Here is a 15,397-nt window from a genome sequence, read left to right on the forward strand (position 1 = left end):
CCCACTTATTTCCAGCCTGTTGGCATAACAGCTAATCCCAGTGCAGTGTGGGACCTCTAGGCTCCTTCCTGTGGGTGAAACACTTACAAACCTACAAGTGTTGTTAATGCAGTGAGCCAATCTGTGTCTCTTTCCAGGATGGGGAAGAAGGTGGCACTCTTCCCTCTCCTCCAATTCCCAGTCTCCCCATTGCCTATACCAATAGTCAAACACAGGTCACATGGGGTGCAGTCATTTCCTTATTCCTCTACACCATGGGGCAAGGCTGCCATACAAACCCTATTGTGCATTAACAAAACAATATTATGTACTGCCAAAACATAATAATCTGAATTAGAGCTGTGACATATGCAGCCCTTACTGCATCAGATATTATGATATGATGTTTAGATAACAGTGTTATACACAGCTGAATGGATACTAGTACCCACGCAGAATATTTCTTCTATCTTACTTTTTAATATAGGAGAAAGAAACTTTTATCAGCAGTCACTTGTTTCACAGTGTACATTTCTTTATATTTTCCAACATACACATTATATCTAGCTGGGGATGGCATTACTGTTTTTGAACTAGTATCTTTGAACCACGTGCCAGCATTGCTGACTTGTCGACTTTCCTAAATTACTACTTTCAGTTATGTGATCATTGGGAATTTGGATTTTATGACATTTCAAGTCGGGTAAGTAATCACTCACACAAGTGTGTTGTGACATTTTTATGGCAAACTGTCCAGTATACCACAGCTCCCCTAGCCCCTACTTATTGCTGCAGTAATAATGCTTTGATGATAACCTTTAACTCCATAGAAATTAAAAAAATAAATCAATACATAAATAAAATGAAATAAAATAAAAAGGTGCATCCTCCTCCTCTTGCAACTTAGGCCACTAATCCATCTTTAAAATTCTTGCTGCCTCCATATTGTACTCTTTTACAATGCACATAACATACATGTTTACAAATATCTAAAATATTTAAAATATAGATAGATATATGGGTTTGCCGTACATTCAGGGCATAGAACATTTAGGAAAAAGCTTGTTTTATCAAACTGCTGCTTCATTGCAGGATGCCAGCATTTACTCTGCCGGATTGCTATACAGCAGGAGTGCAATTTTGACCTATCCCAGGTGTTTTGTGATCTCAGAGTTGTATATATAATTAGAAGGTGGTATGAGGAGTGCACCAAGTCTTGCCCCCTGCATAAAATGTTTCTTCCTTTTTTTATCTTATTTTTCAATTTAAAGAGTGTTGACCATTTGTGATTGATGTATTGATATTGAAGTAGTGAGCCAGTGATTTTGTGAAATGTAATCATATATATATATATATATATATATACATCTATATATACATGTATATATATATATAGATATATATATATATATATATATATATATATATATATATATATATATATAGATATATATATAGATATATATATAGATATATATATATATATATCTGTGTGTGTATGTGTGTGTGTGTGTGTGTGTGTGTGTGTGTGTGTGTGTGTGTGTAGAACATAGCTGTCATAATAGTAAAGTGATCATAAGGACTCTAAGATGCCTAGCCATCTTATATGTGAACTCCAATGTCTGACATTTTTGTCATTGGTTTTCATTCCATTATCCTGCAATATAAATATACACAGATGTAAGTGATGTATGAATGTATCTCAACTTCTTTAGATGTTTTTCTTACATGCCAACGTGTATGCATGTACGTATATATATATATATATATATATATATATATATATATATATATATATATATATATATATATATAAGTACTTCCATTCACACAGTGTATACAGTAGTTCCAGTTTAGTTCTAACAACCAGCAGTGTACTGGTATCGAAATCAAACAATAAATCAGTGTACTACAGATAAAACAATTTATTTTATAGTCATTCTGTCTCCTATCCTTTTGACAAATCAGCTTTAGTGTGGATACTTTTACATCATTACAACCATATTATTTGAATTAGTCACAATCATTAAAAAAGAAATACTTTGTGTAATTGACTTTAAATATTACAGCAAATATAGCATTACGTAATTTCATTCTATTTCATTATTAAGGCCTACATGCCCTAAAGTGCAACAAAGTGTTATATTTTAACATACATCTGGCTTCCATAATAGTTTTGAGAAGCATAGGAGAACATAATATTGAAATCCTAAAGTACTTTGCTTTCCCAATGAGATTTCAAATTTAATGAACTCCTACTAGACTGAGCACATTGTGTGCCTTAATATGTCTAATATGTACTTGAATTCTTCTTTCAGAATAATTTTTGCTTGGCTCAGAAATCATTTAAAAAAATCACATGTACACTACTCCATAAATATTCCCAGTAGAACTACCCAAGCAGTACAGCTTAGGTACAGTTTTTTTTTGCACTGCTTATCTTCACTGCATAAACTTACTCCATTTTCACTAAGGGATATAACATTTTTATTATTATTATACAGCCCCTATTGGGCCTAGAACATATTGTGAAGTATATCACAAATAACTTATTTTCTGCTGAGAGACAAGTTTATTAGGAAGTAGATTTCTTGGTTCTTCAGTTGATAATAAAGTGTTGCAGTTTCTGAAAGGATAGCAGTCACCTTTTCTGAACAATTTGAGTTTAAGTAGGCCACACCTTCACCCTCTCTCTTTAAATACACTTTTTTTATAAACTCCATTCCTCACTTAAACTTCTTTACAGTTTTGAAGTATCCCACATTGGCTATCAACCTTTTCTTTGCATCTATTCAAGGGAAATTATTGATTAACTAGTCCTGACAACATGCGTTCTGTGGAGAAATCCAGTAATTACTGTTGGTTTCCAAAAAAAAAAACATTCTACCCCTAATCCCTTACCTAATTAGATGACAACTACATAACAGGCGAATTTTTACCACAACTCATTCTTTTATTCATGTGTTAATAGTTATTCCCCACAGAGTGGGCACTGTATGTTGTGGCACAAGCAAAGATCTGAACTCGAATCCATTACCCAAATAATATTTAACCTAGTCGAAAACTGGTTCCTACAATGTTGCCTCCTCCTAAATGCAAAAAAAAAAATTAAACTATTGCTATTTACTCCAGCTCTAAAATCCTCCCCAATAGATTTTTCCATTACATCCAACAATGGTACTGTCATAGCTCCTGAAAAAAATACCAAACTCTTAGGTGTAATAATTGACCACAACCTTAACTTTGACATGCATATTAACTCTACTATTAAAACAGTAAACAGAAAACTTGGTTCCCTGTATGGGCTAAAACTTTTCCTTACCCTTGAAGCCAGAACTACCATTGCCCATACCCATCTGATCCCTACCCTCCTCTATGCCTCCCCCATTTATACTAATCTTTCCAAAATCAACCTTAATAAGCTGGCAACCTCCAGTAACAACATTGCCAGATTTGCTACTGGCTCCCCATTTAGAACTCACCATTGTCTAAATCTCAAACAGCTAGGATGGCTAGAACTGCAAAACCAGCTGGAATTTCAACAACTCACCATCACCCATACAATTCTGTACCATTCTAGTAATATTCTTATTCGCCTTATCTCCCCTACATAAATCTTACTACCCTTCACTGAGCAAATAAATTAATGGTTACTATCTAGAAATCCCACAACAAAGCAGGTGATTCTCTTTTTTATCAAATTCTGTGGGGAAGGTCTGGAAAAGGCTTCCCAGCAAATTTGCATCACTGTCATCATTACCACTTTTCAAAATGCAACTAAAAATTATCCTAAAAACACAATGGCTATGCCCATGTACTAACCCTGATGAACACTCCCCCAGTACAACATTACTGTATACCTCTCACCCAAAACCCATAAAGTGGGATTAGTAATCCTTCCCTTACTCCCAATTTAGTCTACTATTCTCGGGGGACTATCACTGAGTATGTACTTTGTAACACTGAGCACAAGTCTTCCACCTTGCATATAGACCAACTATCTTTTTACTTTGAGTGTAATATTTGTATAAGTGTATATATGCAAACTTTTCTTATTTCTTAAGTGTTAAAGCCTTAATACTTCATTTCAATCTGTACTTCTTTCCTAACCTACTTTAAGATGAATGTCAAACCCTTTACCATGTAAATAGTACTGTACTGTTTTGTTAAACTCTGTAGTCAATTTCTGTAAAGTTAAGTTCTTTTGTTGAAAACCTCCATGAACAATGCATTTAAACATTTTTTTTAGTTTTTCTGTCCTGTTTTATTAGCTAAATTTGGAGCTTATCTCGCCGGGCCTCTACTGAAAATGGACATTTATCCAGTTGGACTAGCCTGGTCAACAAATGTAAAATAAATAAAATAAATGACCTGCACATAACATTAGAACACAGTACACAAGAGTTAAGCAGCTACACTACAGTAGTAATAATGACTGCAAAACCAGCACTAGGTTGCGCTTACCCATGCACAGACTAGCCACATTGTGCTTTGAACAAAGGCAAACCAGGTAACAATGTACAAAGGACAGAGCATACATCTTTGTTTACACAGATAGAGAAAGGAGTCTTTCACAAGAAAGTATGTGATTGTCACTGCTGAAAAGACTAGCATACAAAATAAACTGTTTTTAAGTGAAATGTCGGTACTGGACTGGGGGGGTGCTTTAGTATTCGCAAAGGTCAGTGCCAGTGGAGCTGTTGGTTATGCTGGGGGTAATGGTGGTGTGAACATGAGTCTACAGGGGCACAGCCTCTTTATTAGTTGCAGCACTGTGACTTAGTCTACAGGACAGATCCGTGGCATGTATAGCAGAATGTTCAGTGTCCTGTGCATGCCTTCACCCATGACAGCTGCCTCCACCAAGAGTTGCTCTGAATGTACCACAACCCTGGCTAGATGCTGGTATGTTGTATGACCTTGATTGGCTTCTGCTAGGAAACATGCCCGCCTGATGATGGCCATGACCATGGAAATGGCCTCATGTAGGAGTAGATACCCCCACAATAGATGCTGCTGTGGAAGTGGTAGCACTGCAGTAGCAGGACCTTGGTCATTCAAGGCCATGATGGCTAGCATATGTGGATGTAGCAGATTGGGCTGCTTCATGTATGCCCCTTTGTCCCTGGCAGGGGAGCCAGCGATGACACTGCAGATTCCAGTGGGTAATTTGGTCTATCCAAGAAATCATGCACACAGGACATTCACTCTCATGGGTCATTATGCACGGCCCAGATTGTCCTCACTATCTCTGCCATGGAAGTGGTGGTAGTAGTCTGTGACTCTACAATGACCGTACACATATATTGTATTGTGAACATGACAAACCAACCTCAGAAGAAAGACTTTAACAATGTCTGCAGCAAGCACCATTACCACCCCCACCATGTGGACATCTCTGCTTGTGAGTGCCAGGAACAAATTTAGACATATATCTGCTGGGGGCCAACACACGTCTCTGTTTGATAGTGTCCTCATTAATCAGTCCTTTCTGTGATGTCTAAGTAGCCCTGAAGTGCCAGGGACACATATAGAAATATGTCTCCTGGGGGCCAACACATTTCCCTGATTGTTTCCTCATCAACCTGTCCTTTCTGTGATGTCTAAGTAGCCTGGGTACCTGCAGGCATAGAGGCTGTGCCCATGGTGTGTGTTGGTGATGTGGTGGTCACATTTCATGTGTCCAGCTCACAACTTTGCCAGCACATTCCTGCCATCATTAACAGAGGCTACAGATCCGCCAACATTAGGTGGTGACAGTTCTATAGTTTTTGTGCTGGATAACAAATTACCTGTGAATACACCAAAGCATACATTATCCAGTGTAAGAATAACACAGAACCAGAGATATACATGCAACTGAGAATTTTACAAATATAACCATAATAAAAATTAATGCTCTATGACCACACCTTGTGCAGATGCATATGTCTGTTCTCACTGTCCCTGTACACGATAAGTCAAGCAGCTTTTGTAGTAACTAAGGTGTACTGAGGACTTGCAGGTATTGATACACTGAAATAAGACTGGATGTCTAGGGCAACAGCAGTGGACAGTCACCGGGGTCTGTCCAGCTCTGCCCTACTATCTAGCACCATACTGTGGGACACTGTAGAGCTGTGATTCTCTTTGTGAGAAGCCAGAAGCTCCTCTAGCTCCATAAGAAGTGGTATATGAGATGGGCCTTTGCTGTTGTCCTATATTCCAGTGCAAGGATTGATTTTTGTATGACACCCTGTATCCTATCACTGGCCCTGTGGTGTACCATTTAATAACCCACGTTCTGGCCAACAACTACATTAACTTTATTTACATTCTCAGCCCAGTCACAGTTATGTTATTGCTGCTTGGTTGCATACACATCAAAGAGTCATTGCCCATGAAAATGGAGGGCGAGGAGTAGCACCTCTTTCTCCACAGCAGAGAATTTTGGCTATCTTTTTCAATTTCTTCAAGTCTTTTGGGTTTCTAATAACATGGTGGGAATAGTCCCCATTCCTAAGTCAAAGTATGATTAAAGTTCATGAAATTAGTGTTGTTTCAATCTTTGATGTTAGGTAAAAGTGCTCTTCACAGCATCCGTAATGTGTTCAGTAATGACTCCTCTTGCAATTTGTATGCAGTTACATGTTTTTATAATATATCTATGTATAATTGTAAATTCTTTTTTAAAAGATCTGTAGCTCCTGCTACTATTTTAACTGTCTGGATGTCCATCTTCCACACTTTTCTTGTTTCTGCCTGGATTTCCTTTTATTTTATGACATTGTGCCTCTCCGTATGCAAGACACTGTAGTCAGTGGTTGTAGTAATTTCAATCAATGCTACTTTTGTCTTCTTTTCATGGACTACTATATCTGGTTTTCCCACATCTACTTTTTGAACTGCCGGTAATGGATGATCCCATGTGATATAATTTTCTATAATCCTTTGTGCTCATTTTTCCAGTGTTTTTCAGCCATTTCAACATTATAATGTTTGCACAATCTCCAATGCAACAGTCTTGCCACATTATCATGCCTTTCAGTATAGATTCATTATGCCATTAGTATATTGCAACCAGCAACAAGATGTGCGACTGTTTCCAATTCTATTTTACAAAACCTAAATTTGTCTGCTATTCCCACATGTTCAATGGACTTTGTAAACCAACTTGTATGTAGTCCACTATTTTTGGCCACCAACATTAGCCATTTGTCTTTTGGTATAAATTCACCTCCCCTTAACTATTCCTGCATTTGGTCCTGATCAACATCAGGTTGTTCCAAGAGTTTCCAATACTCGCAACTTTATTTATGCATTTTTTCACATATTTTCCCTTCTAATCTAATCCTTCACTTTATAGTCTTTATTTTGTTTTTTTGGCACATTCAGTTGCTGTCTGATTTTCATCGAGTTATGGTTTGATCTCCTTTCCCACGACGCAAATATGCTTCTGCTAAACTAAGAAGGGAAGTAATCTTAGACATATTCTGATGTTTCAAAACTTTCACTATGTTTGGGTCTTGTGAGGTCAGCAGATATGTATGCAGTCCTACGATTGCAGATTTATACATGTAATCAGTCTGGAGGAGGACCATATCTCCTTCAGAATGGGGAATATACAGCATTGGTATACACTGATTTTTATAAATTGTTTGAAGATCATGAAGCATCCTTCTTGTTTTCCTGTCCAACCTATCCAACAACTTTTGGAGCTAGCCAGTCACTCCAAAACTGTAAGTTAGGACAGGAAGAACAGATTGATTTATAGCTTAGACTTTGTCTTTTATACTATGCATTGCTAAGTTTTATTTGCATTTGTTCATGTTTTATTATTGAGCCTTCATCAATTCCCAAATATTTATACCCTTGTTCTTGATCAAATTCTTTTATATCGTATTCCTATCCCAAACTAATGTTTTCTTGGTGCTGTGGCTTTCCTCCTTTTAAGGTTGCTTTTGCAAATTTACCAAGACCAAATAACATTCGTGTATCATCTGAAAAAGTTTTGACCACTTGCAGTTTTGCTTTCATTCCTTCATTTGATGAATTATACAATTTTAAATCATCCACAAAAAGAAAATGAGAAGTCCTTATACTTCATTGTTTTATGGGAGCCAAATTATAACCATGACCTAATCTGTTAAGTAGACAGCTTAATGGATTAAGGGTAAGACAAAAGAGCAGCAATGACAAAGAGTCACCCTAGAATATCTCCATTTGAATTTTTATCCTGTAATAATAATTTGTCCTTTATCATGGTTTAACTGATGGTTTTCCACTGTTCATGATTACTGCAATGGAATTGGTCAGCATAGGGTGTATCATACATTTTAATCACTCTTTTATCCATGTATGTGGGATACTGCCAAATGCTTTTTTGTAGTCTATCCATGCCATACTTAGATTTTCTCCCTTTTTACAGCTCTCCATTATGACTTTATTTAACAACAAATGATCCTTTGTTCCATATGACTTTCTTTTATTACCCTTTTTCATCTATTGCCATGATTGTGTTTTCTTCTAAGTGACTATAAACTCGGTTGGCATCAATTCCAGTGTATAGTTTATATGTCATCAGAAGGCAAGTTATTGGTCTATAGTTCTTAAGATAGCTTGGACGTTCACTCTTAAGTAGGAGCATTGTCTTTCCTACTGTTTACCAGGTTGTTGTCTGTTTCGAGTGCGTATACAAATAGTTTTTACTCATGGCTAATCTTCATATAAAGATATTAATACTTTGAACTGGACGTTAAGTACTGCATTTGCACCTGGGTTTTCCAATTAGGAGCTTTTCTTAACTTTGTTTCTCTGGCCATTACTTCATCCCAATTCATATCCTATACATTTTATCCTCTCATGCTTTCTTTTACCTCCTCTATCCATTTAGCATCTTTATGTTCCACAGCCTCTTCATAGATATTTCTACAAAATGTATCTAGTTCTTATTTTTTTGGGGGATGTTTCAATTCCTTTTGCCTTGTTCCCCAATGTCTATAAAACTTTTCTGAATCATCAATAAATTGCTTATTTTGTACTTTTCCTTTATATCTATAAGCATATCTTCTAAGTTTTTCTGCCAGTGCTGATATTTTTAGTTTATTATTTGTGATAGTGCATGATAGATCCTGATCTGTTCTGATACTGCACATTGATTTTATCACATCTATCTTTCTGAGTAATTTTGTTGATCTGTTCTCTCTAAAAAAATCAAAGGCAGCACCCAGGGAGGTTGCAGCTGTGTCAGCTTATCACAGAGGAATGCTCAGTCTGTCTTCCTTTTCTTACAAAAAAATAATTTTCAGACTTTTAAAAGTGGATACAATAACTTGTAGCAGAAGAAAGTTACTGGAAATCAAACATTTTGCAGTGCAGACATGCTGGCTTGGTTCCCTGCTGTCTGGGGAATGTTTGGGGCCTACTTCACTCACAGAAGTACTGGAGATTTGCATTTTATCCAAACAGGCTGTAAAGTACTTGAATCAAGCAGCAGAAGGATATGGATCAATCGGGATGAGGGCTAAAAGGAAGAGATGTGACAGAATCAGAAAAAAGAGGCTGCAGAGCTAGAATTGCTAACAAGCTGAAAACAAACCCTCACAGGCCTGCATTACTTTAAATTCTGTTAGCCAACGTGTGATCAATCGACAAGTTAGACTTTCGTAGACTTGAGATCTCCACTACAAACAAGCTGAGAAATACTTGTCTACTAATATTTACAAAAACTTGGCTGTATAGCAAAATCAATGACAGTGCTGTGAACTTAGAGGTTTTATCTTTGTTTAGAGCTCATAGAAACCAAGCTCTATGTGGAAAAGCTAATATAGGTGGGTTGTGCATGTATAAATTAAAACTGATGTATGAGGTGTGAAATTATATGAGTACAATGCTCTGAAAATGAAGAACTCTTGACAGTGAAATGCAGACCTTTCTACGTACCCAGAGAGTTTAATAGAGTCCATGTAACAGATGAATATATACCACCTAGTGCTAATAACTCCAAGGCACTTAGCATACTGCACAATTCCATACATTGAGCTGCAAAGTAAAAATCCTGACTGTGCATATGTGATAGCTAGGGACTTCAATAAAGTGGATCTCAGAGAGGTGTTACTCCACTACCATCAATTTGTGGACTGTCCCACAAGGGGAGAAAATACCCTTGCCAAGGTATACATCATCATAAAGGGTGCATACAAAGCAGTGCAGCAGCCAAACTTCAGTAGCTCTGATCATATTTCAGTTAGATTAATACCTGCTTACAAACCTCTGCTGATCAGAGAAAATCCAACTGAGAAACTAATCAGAGTATGGAATGAAGGAGCAATAGAAAGTCTCAGGGACTGTTTTGATAATGTTAAAAAAAAACAAAGTATTGAGCAACATGACACAGGACATAACATTTATTAAAATACAGAGTAAGTGCTTTTGCGATATAATATCACTTCTTCGGACTACAGCAAAGCTAAACAGTCACATATTTAAACATCCGTTGACCTATCAGCTTGCCTATCTCAGCTTTCAGCAATTAAAATACCAATCCTCTTGAAAAGAAGGACATACTCTCTCTAGAGTTAAAGTACTGAGCCTAACAATTCATAAAAAAATGCAACATTAAAGATAAATAAAACTGAATCTAAAGAAAATAAACAATGACAAATGTACTATAAATATAATCAATGCTAACTAACATCGGTGTGGTAAATTACCACCCGGTATCAATGATGCTGTGACCCTAAAACCTTTTCTGCGTGCACATAATTTACCACACTGATGTTAGTTAGCATTGTTTATATGTATAATACATTTATCATGTGTACACATGGTTTTGTTTACTTTAGATTTAATTGTATTTAACTTTAATGTTGCATGTGTTTTTATGAAGTGTTAGGCTCAGTATTTCTTTAACTATAGAGTATGTGCTTCCTTTCAAGAGGATTGATATTTTAATTGCTGCAAGCGGATATAGTTTTTAATTGCTGCAAGCTGATAGGTTAATGGATGTTTAAATATGTGCCTGTTTAGCTTTGCTGTAGTCTGAAGAAGTGATATTATATTGTGAAAGTGCTTAATCTGTATTTTAATAAATGTTACATCCTGTGTCGTGTGGCTCAATATTCTGTTTTTTTGAACATTTGGACATTTTCTTGTATTGAGCCTTCTGCCACATACCTTGCACTAACTTACCTGACTGTTTTGATAATACCTGCTGGGACGTCTTCAGAGAAGCATTCACTTTCAATCAGCATGTGAACATAGATGAATATGCAGACACTATAATGGCATATATTTCAAAATGCATGGAGGATATATCTACAACTCAGAAGATTGCAATCAGAGCCAATCAAAAACCTTGGCTAACCAGCAGTGTGTATGAGCTTCTGAGGGAAAGGAATGAAGCATTCAGGGCCAAGGACAAGGTGGGTCTAAGTGAAGCAAGGGCTAACCTAAAAAGAGACATCAAAGAAGCCAAGAGGGAGTATGGAAGAAAGGTACAAAATTCCTTTGAGGACATGAGGGATACCAGAAGCCTCTGGCAAGGTATTCAGCAGCTAACTGTGACTACAAGACCAAGCCAGTTCAATGTGATGACTGCATGGAATTTCTGGACAGGCTGAACTCATTCTATGGAAGATTTGAGAGAAGAACAACCTGGATGGTATAAAGCTACCCACTGGTCAGAATGAGACAATACTCAAACTTAACCCTGGAGAAGTGAGAAGACAAATTAAGAAAGTGAACCCCAGGAAGGCTGCAGGCTCTGATAATATTCTGAGTAAAGTATTAAGAGAATATGCAGTCCAACTGCACCTAATCCTTAGATATTTTCAAAACCACCCTGGCTTATGAAAGCGTACCAGCATTCTTCAAGTTAACTAATATAATTCCACTGCCCAAAAAAGCCAATCCAACTTGCTTAAAAGACTACAGACCGCTGGCACTAACCTCAAATGTTATGAAATGCTTCAAAAGGATAGTAAAAAAGCATATGTCAGAAGCTCTGCCACTGACCTTTGACCGTTTACAGTTTGCCTATCTGCCAAACAGATCCACTGTGGATGCCATTACAGTGGCCCTGCACCTTTCTCTGGAACATCTTGAAGAGAAGAACAACTATGTCAGGCTGTTGTTCACTGACTTTAGCTCGGCATTGAACACAGTGGTTTTGATGCACCACATAGTCTAGTTAATTGACCTTGGCATCAACAAGAGCCTATGCAACTGGATCCTTGACTTCTTGATTGGAATATTACAGAAGACATGTGCTGGTAACAACACATCAAGTATCATTACACTCAACACGGGTGGTCCTCAATGGTGTGTACTTAGCCCGATATATTCACCATCCTTACCCATAACTGCTCTGTCAAATTTCCCGAAATCCATATCATCAAATTCACAGATGATAGTGGGTCTTGTAAGGGGTAATGATAAGAGGGGATATAGAAACGAAGTCAGCTCTCTGATCAAATGGTGAAAAAATAACAACTTGGATCTGAATGTCAACAAAACTAAAGAAATTATCATTGACTTCAGAAAAAGGCAAGCCATTCACTTGCTACTTGAGATCAATTGTGAGGTGGTAGAGAAAGTTCAATCTACAAAGTTCTCAGAGGTACACATCTCAGAAGACCTCTCTTGGTCCCTGAACATTGGCCAGATAATTAAAAAAGCTCACCTGAGAAGGCTAAAAAGAGCAAAGGTTCCTCTGAATGCTCTATCCACTTTCTATAGAGGAGCTATTGAAAGGATTCTCACCTGTAACTTTACTATGTGGTACAGAAACAGTACTACTGCAGAGAGGAAGAAGCTTCAACTAGTGGAGAGGATTGCGGAGAAGATAATGGGCACAAATCTTCCAACCGTGCAAGAACATTTAACAACAAGAAGCATAAAGAAGGCATACAAACTACTTACGGACACATCTCATCCAGCATTTGGCTGGTTTGCTACACTTTCATCTGGCAAGAGTTACCACAGCATCTGTTGTAGGACCTCCAAGGTCTTGAACAGCTTCTATCCAACAGTAATAAGGCTCATAATCTCTGACATCAACTTGGATGTCTCCTACCTCCATCTGTGAGCTCAATAGTATTTTTTTTTCCTGAAAGTGACACATTATTTAATTCACTATAGTTAATATAGTCTAACAGAAGTGCAATTTCTTCCTCATAAAAGTGCAATTGCAATAATTCTTCATGTGAAATATTAACAAACTGCCTTTTCTTCTCTTTTTTCTGTGTACAGTAATATTTATTCATATGTTTAGGTTTATATGTATGGATAGTTTTACCTGATTAGAAACAGGTTATAAGGAGTATTTTTTATGTGTATTATTCATTAGAAAAGTTTTGTATATGCCATGCCTTATTCTTTTTATACTTAAATTGTCTCTGTACTCTGATGACAAGCTGATACCCAACATTTTGTTTAGGCTGTACTTGTGTTTCCTAAATGCAATAAAATTTTCTTTGAATATTTGAATCTTCTATATTATTCTAACAGTGACACCTCTTGTCATAATTGCTTTATAGTTTCCTTTATTCGATACTTCCATGATGGCATTTGTTTTCTCGCTCTTCCTTTCCCTTACTGCCATGTGTTTTTTGTGACAAGATTTTCCCCAGGATTTAACAAGCTCTGCACAATATGCAGGAATAAAGCAAGAGCTGCTGCACACAATATGGCTGACAAGTGATCCAGAAATGAGCTCCCGGGACGTACATGAAAGCTCTAGAGCCCCTACACTATTCCTGCATGGACACCACTGCTTTATGCTAATTAGCCCCTTTGCAGATGAAAACCATGCAAATGAGGTGAATTAGTGATCCAGGAAGCAGGCAGGCATCTGTGCAGGAATAGTGTAACCTGCAAAAATCTATTCAGTTACTAACCAAATACATTTCTGCAAGTTACAAAATGGAGGCATGACAACTCCAAAGAATGCATGGAGTAGGCATGCTAATGGCTAAATATATGCCCATTGGCATGATAAATAGTTGCAAAATTATAAAAAAATAACTTTTTTTTTTTGGCCGATTTCGGTCGTTTAAGCATAGGGCAGCAAATGGGATCTTCCCGAAAATAAGAAAAAAAGTAGGAAATAAGCTTTTAAACACAAATCAGCATTTTGCCATGATAGTCAAAGGTATGCATAAGACAACAATACCAGGGAGTAGTGGTTACTATGGGGGAAGGCTCAGTGTGAGTGTGGTAACTATGAATTAGCATTCTATTTTATGCAAGTGAGGGGACTGATACTGAATTACAGATTTCCTCTGTGTTACTTTGCACCCAACCGTGTAGGTGCAGCAATACAACAGTGCAAGTCTAAGAGCTAAATGACTTCATTAAGGGGGTATGTCATGCTTGCTGTAAGCTCATTGGAGCTCTGTGACCCGTGTTTGCCCTTAGCTAAGCAAATCTAAGGAAGGGTGTGTGTCTAAGGCTGCACTGTCTTACAGCAAGAAATGCAGAGTGTGTTCGTGTCCAGGCAGGGCCATTGCTGCTTAAAAGAGCTCACATTAGCTAAACGGGTGTGTGCAGCACGCAGCGAACCTAAAAAAAAAAAGAAGAAATAGCATAACTGTTTACATTTGAGCACCATGTATGCACAGCATGCTTGGGGCTTAAACTGGAAGGCAATGGGAAGGGAAAACAGCAATAAGAAGGCAATAAAGGAGAACTAGCATAGCTGGCAGGTGAAATGTATCAGAATCAGCCAATTTCACAGTCAGCAACCCAGCCCAGCACACTACTATAAACTATGCAAACACCTTTCACTCTGGTTTTTCCCACAAACTATACACGACCGGTGTACACAGACAGGGAAATTTTACCTGACAAAACTAACAAAATGATAAGGGCTGCTGTCGCTCTCGTACATCATTATGTTTAAGAGGCTGAGGGTGGTGAGGATGAGAAGGCTGATGACCAACCCACAGTGAGGAGAAGGAGAAGAGTGTACAGACCCAGGGTAACCTACCAGGGGCTACATGACCTGGAGATAGTGGAGCACTATAGGGTGGACAGGGACATCCTACAGCAAATTGTTGAGCTGTGCCAGCCACACCTCACACACAGTACCAGCAGAGGGGAAACCGTCCCAGTGGATAGCAAGGTATGTGTAGTGTTAAGAATACTAGCCACAGGAACCTTCCAAAGGCCAACTGGGGATATCATGGGGCTCTCACTGGCATCAGCATCCAGGGTACTCCACCAGTTCATGGATGTCATGACAGCACATGCCGGTGAGCAAATATATTTCCTCAACACCCATGAGGCATTAACCAGCAATATGCGTCTCTTCCACCAAATACCATAATACCCTGAGGTAGTGGGTGCTATAGACTGCACACACATACACATCAAAAACCACCCGGTGAGCAGGGTAGGGTCTAGATAAGCCGCAAGGGCTTCCCTTCCATCAACTGCC

The sequence above is a fragment of the Protopterus annectens genome, chromosome 5.part1 (genome assembly GCF_019279795.1).
Source record: "Protopterus annectens isolate FY-2018-M chromosome 5.part1, PAN1.0, whole genome shotgun sequence".
NCBI classification, from domain to species: domain Eukaryota; kingdom Metazoa; phylum Chordata; order Ceratodontiformes; family Protopteridae; genus Protopterus; species Protopterus annectens.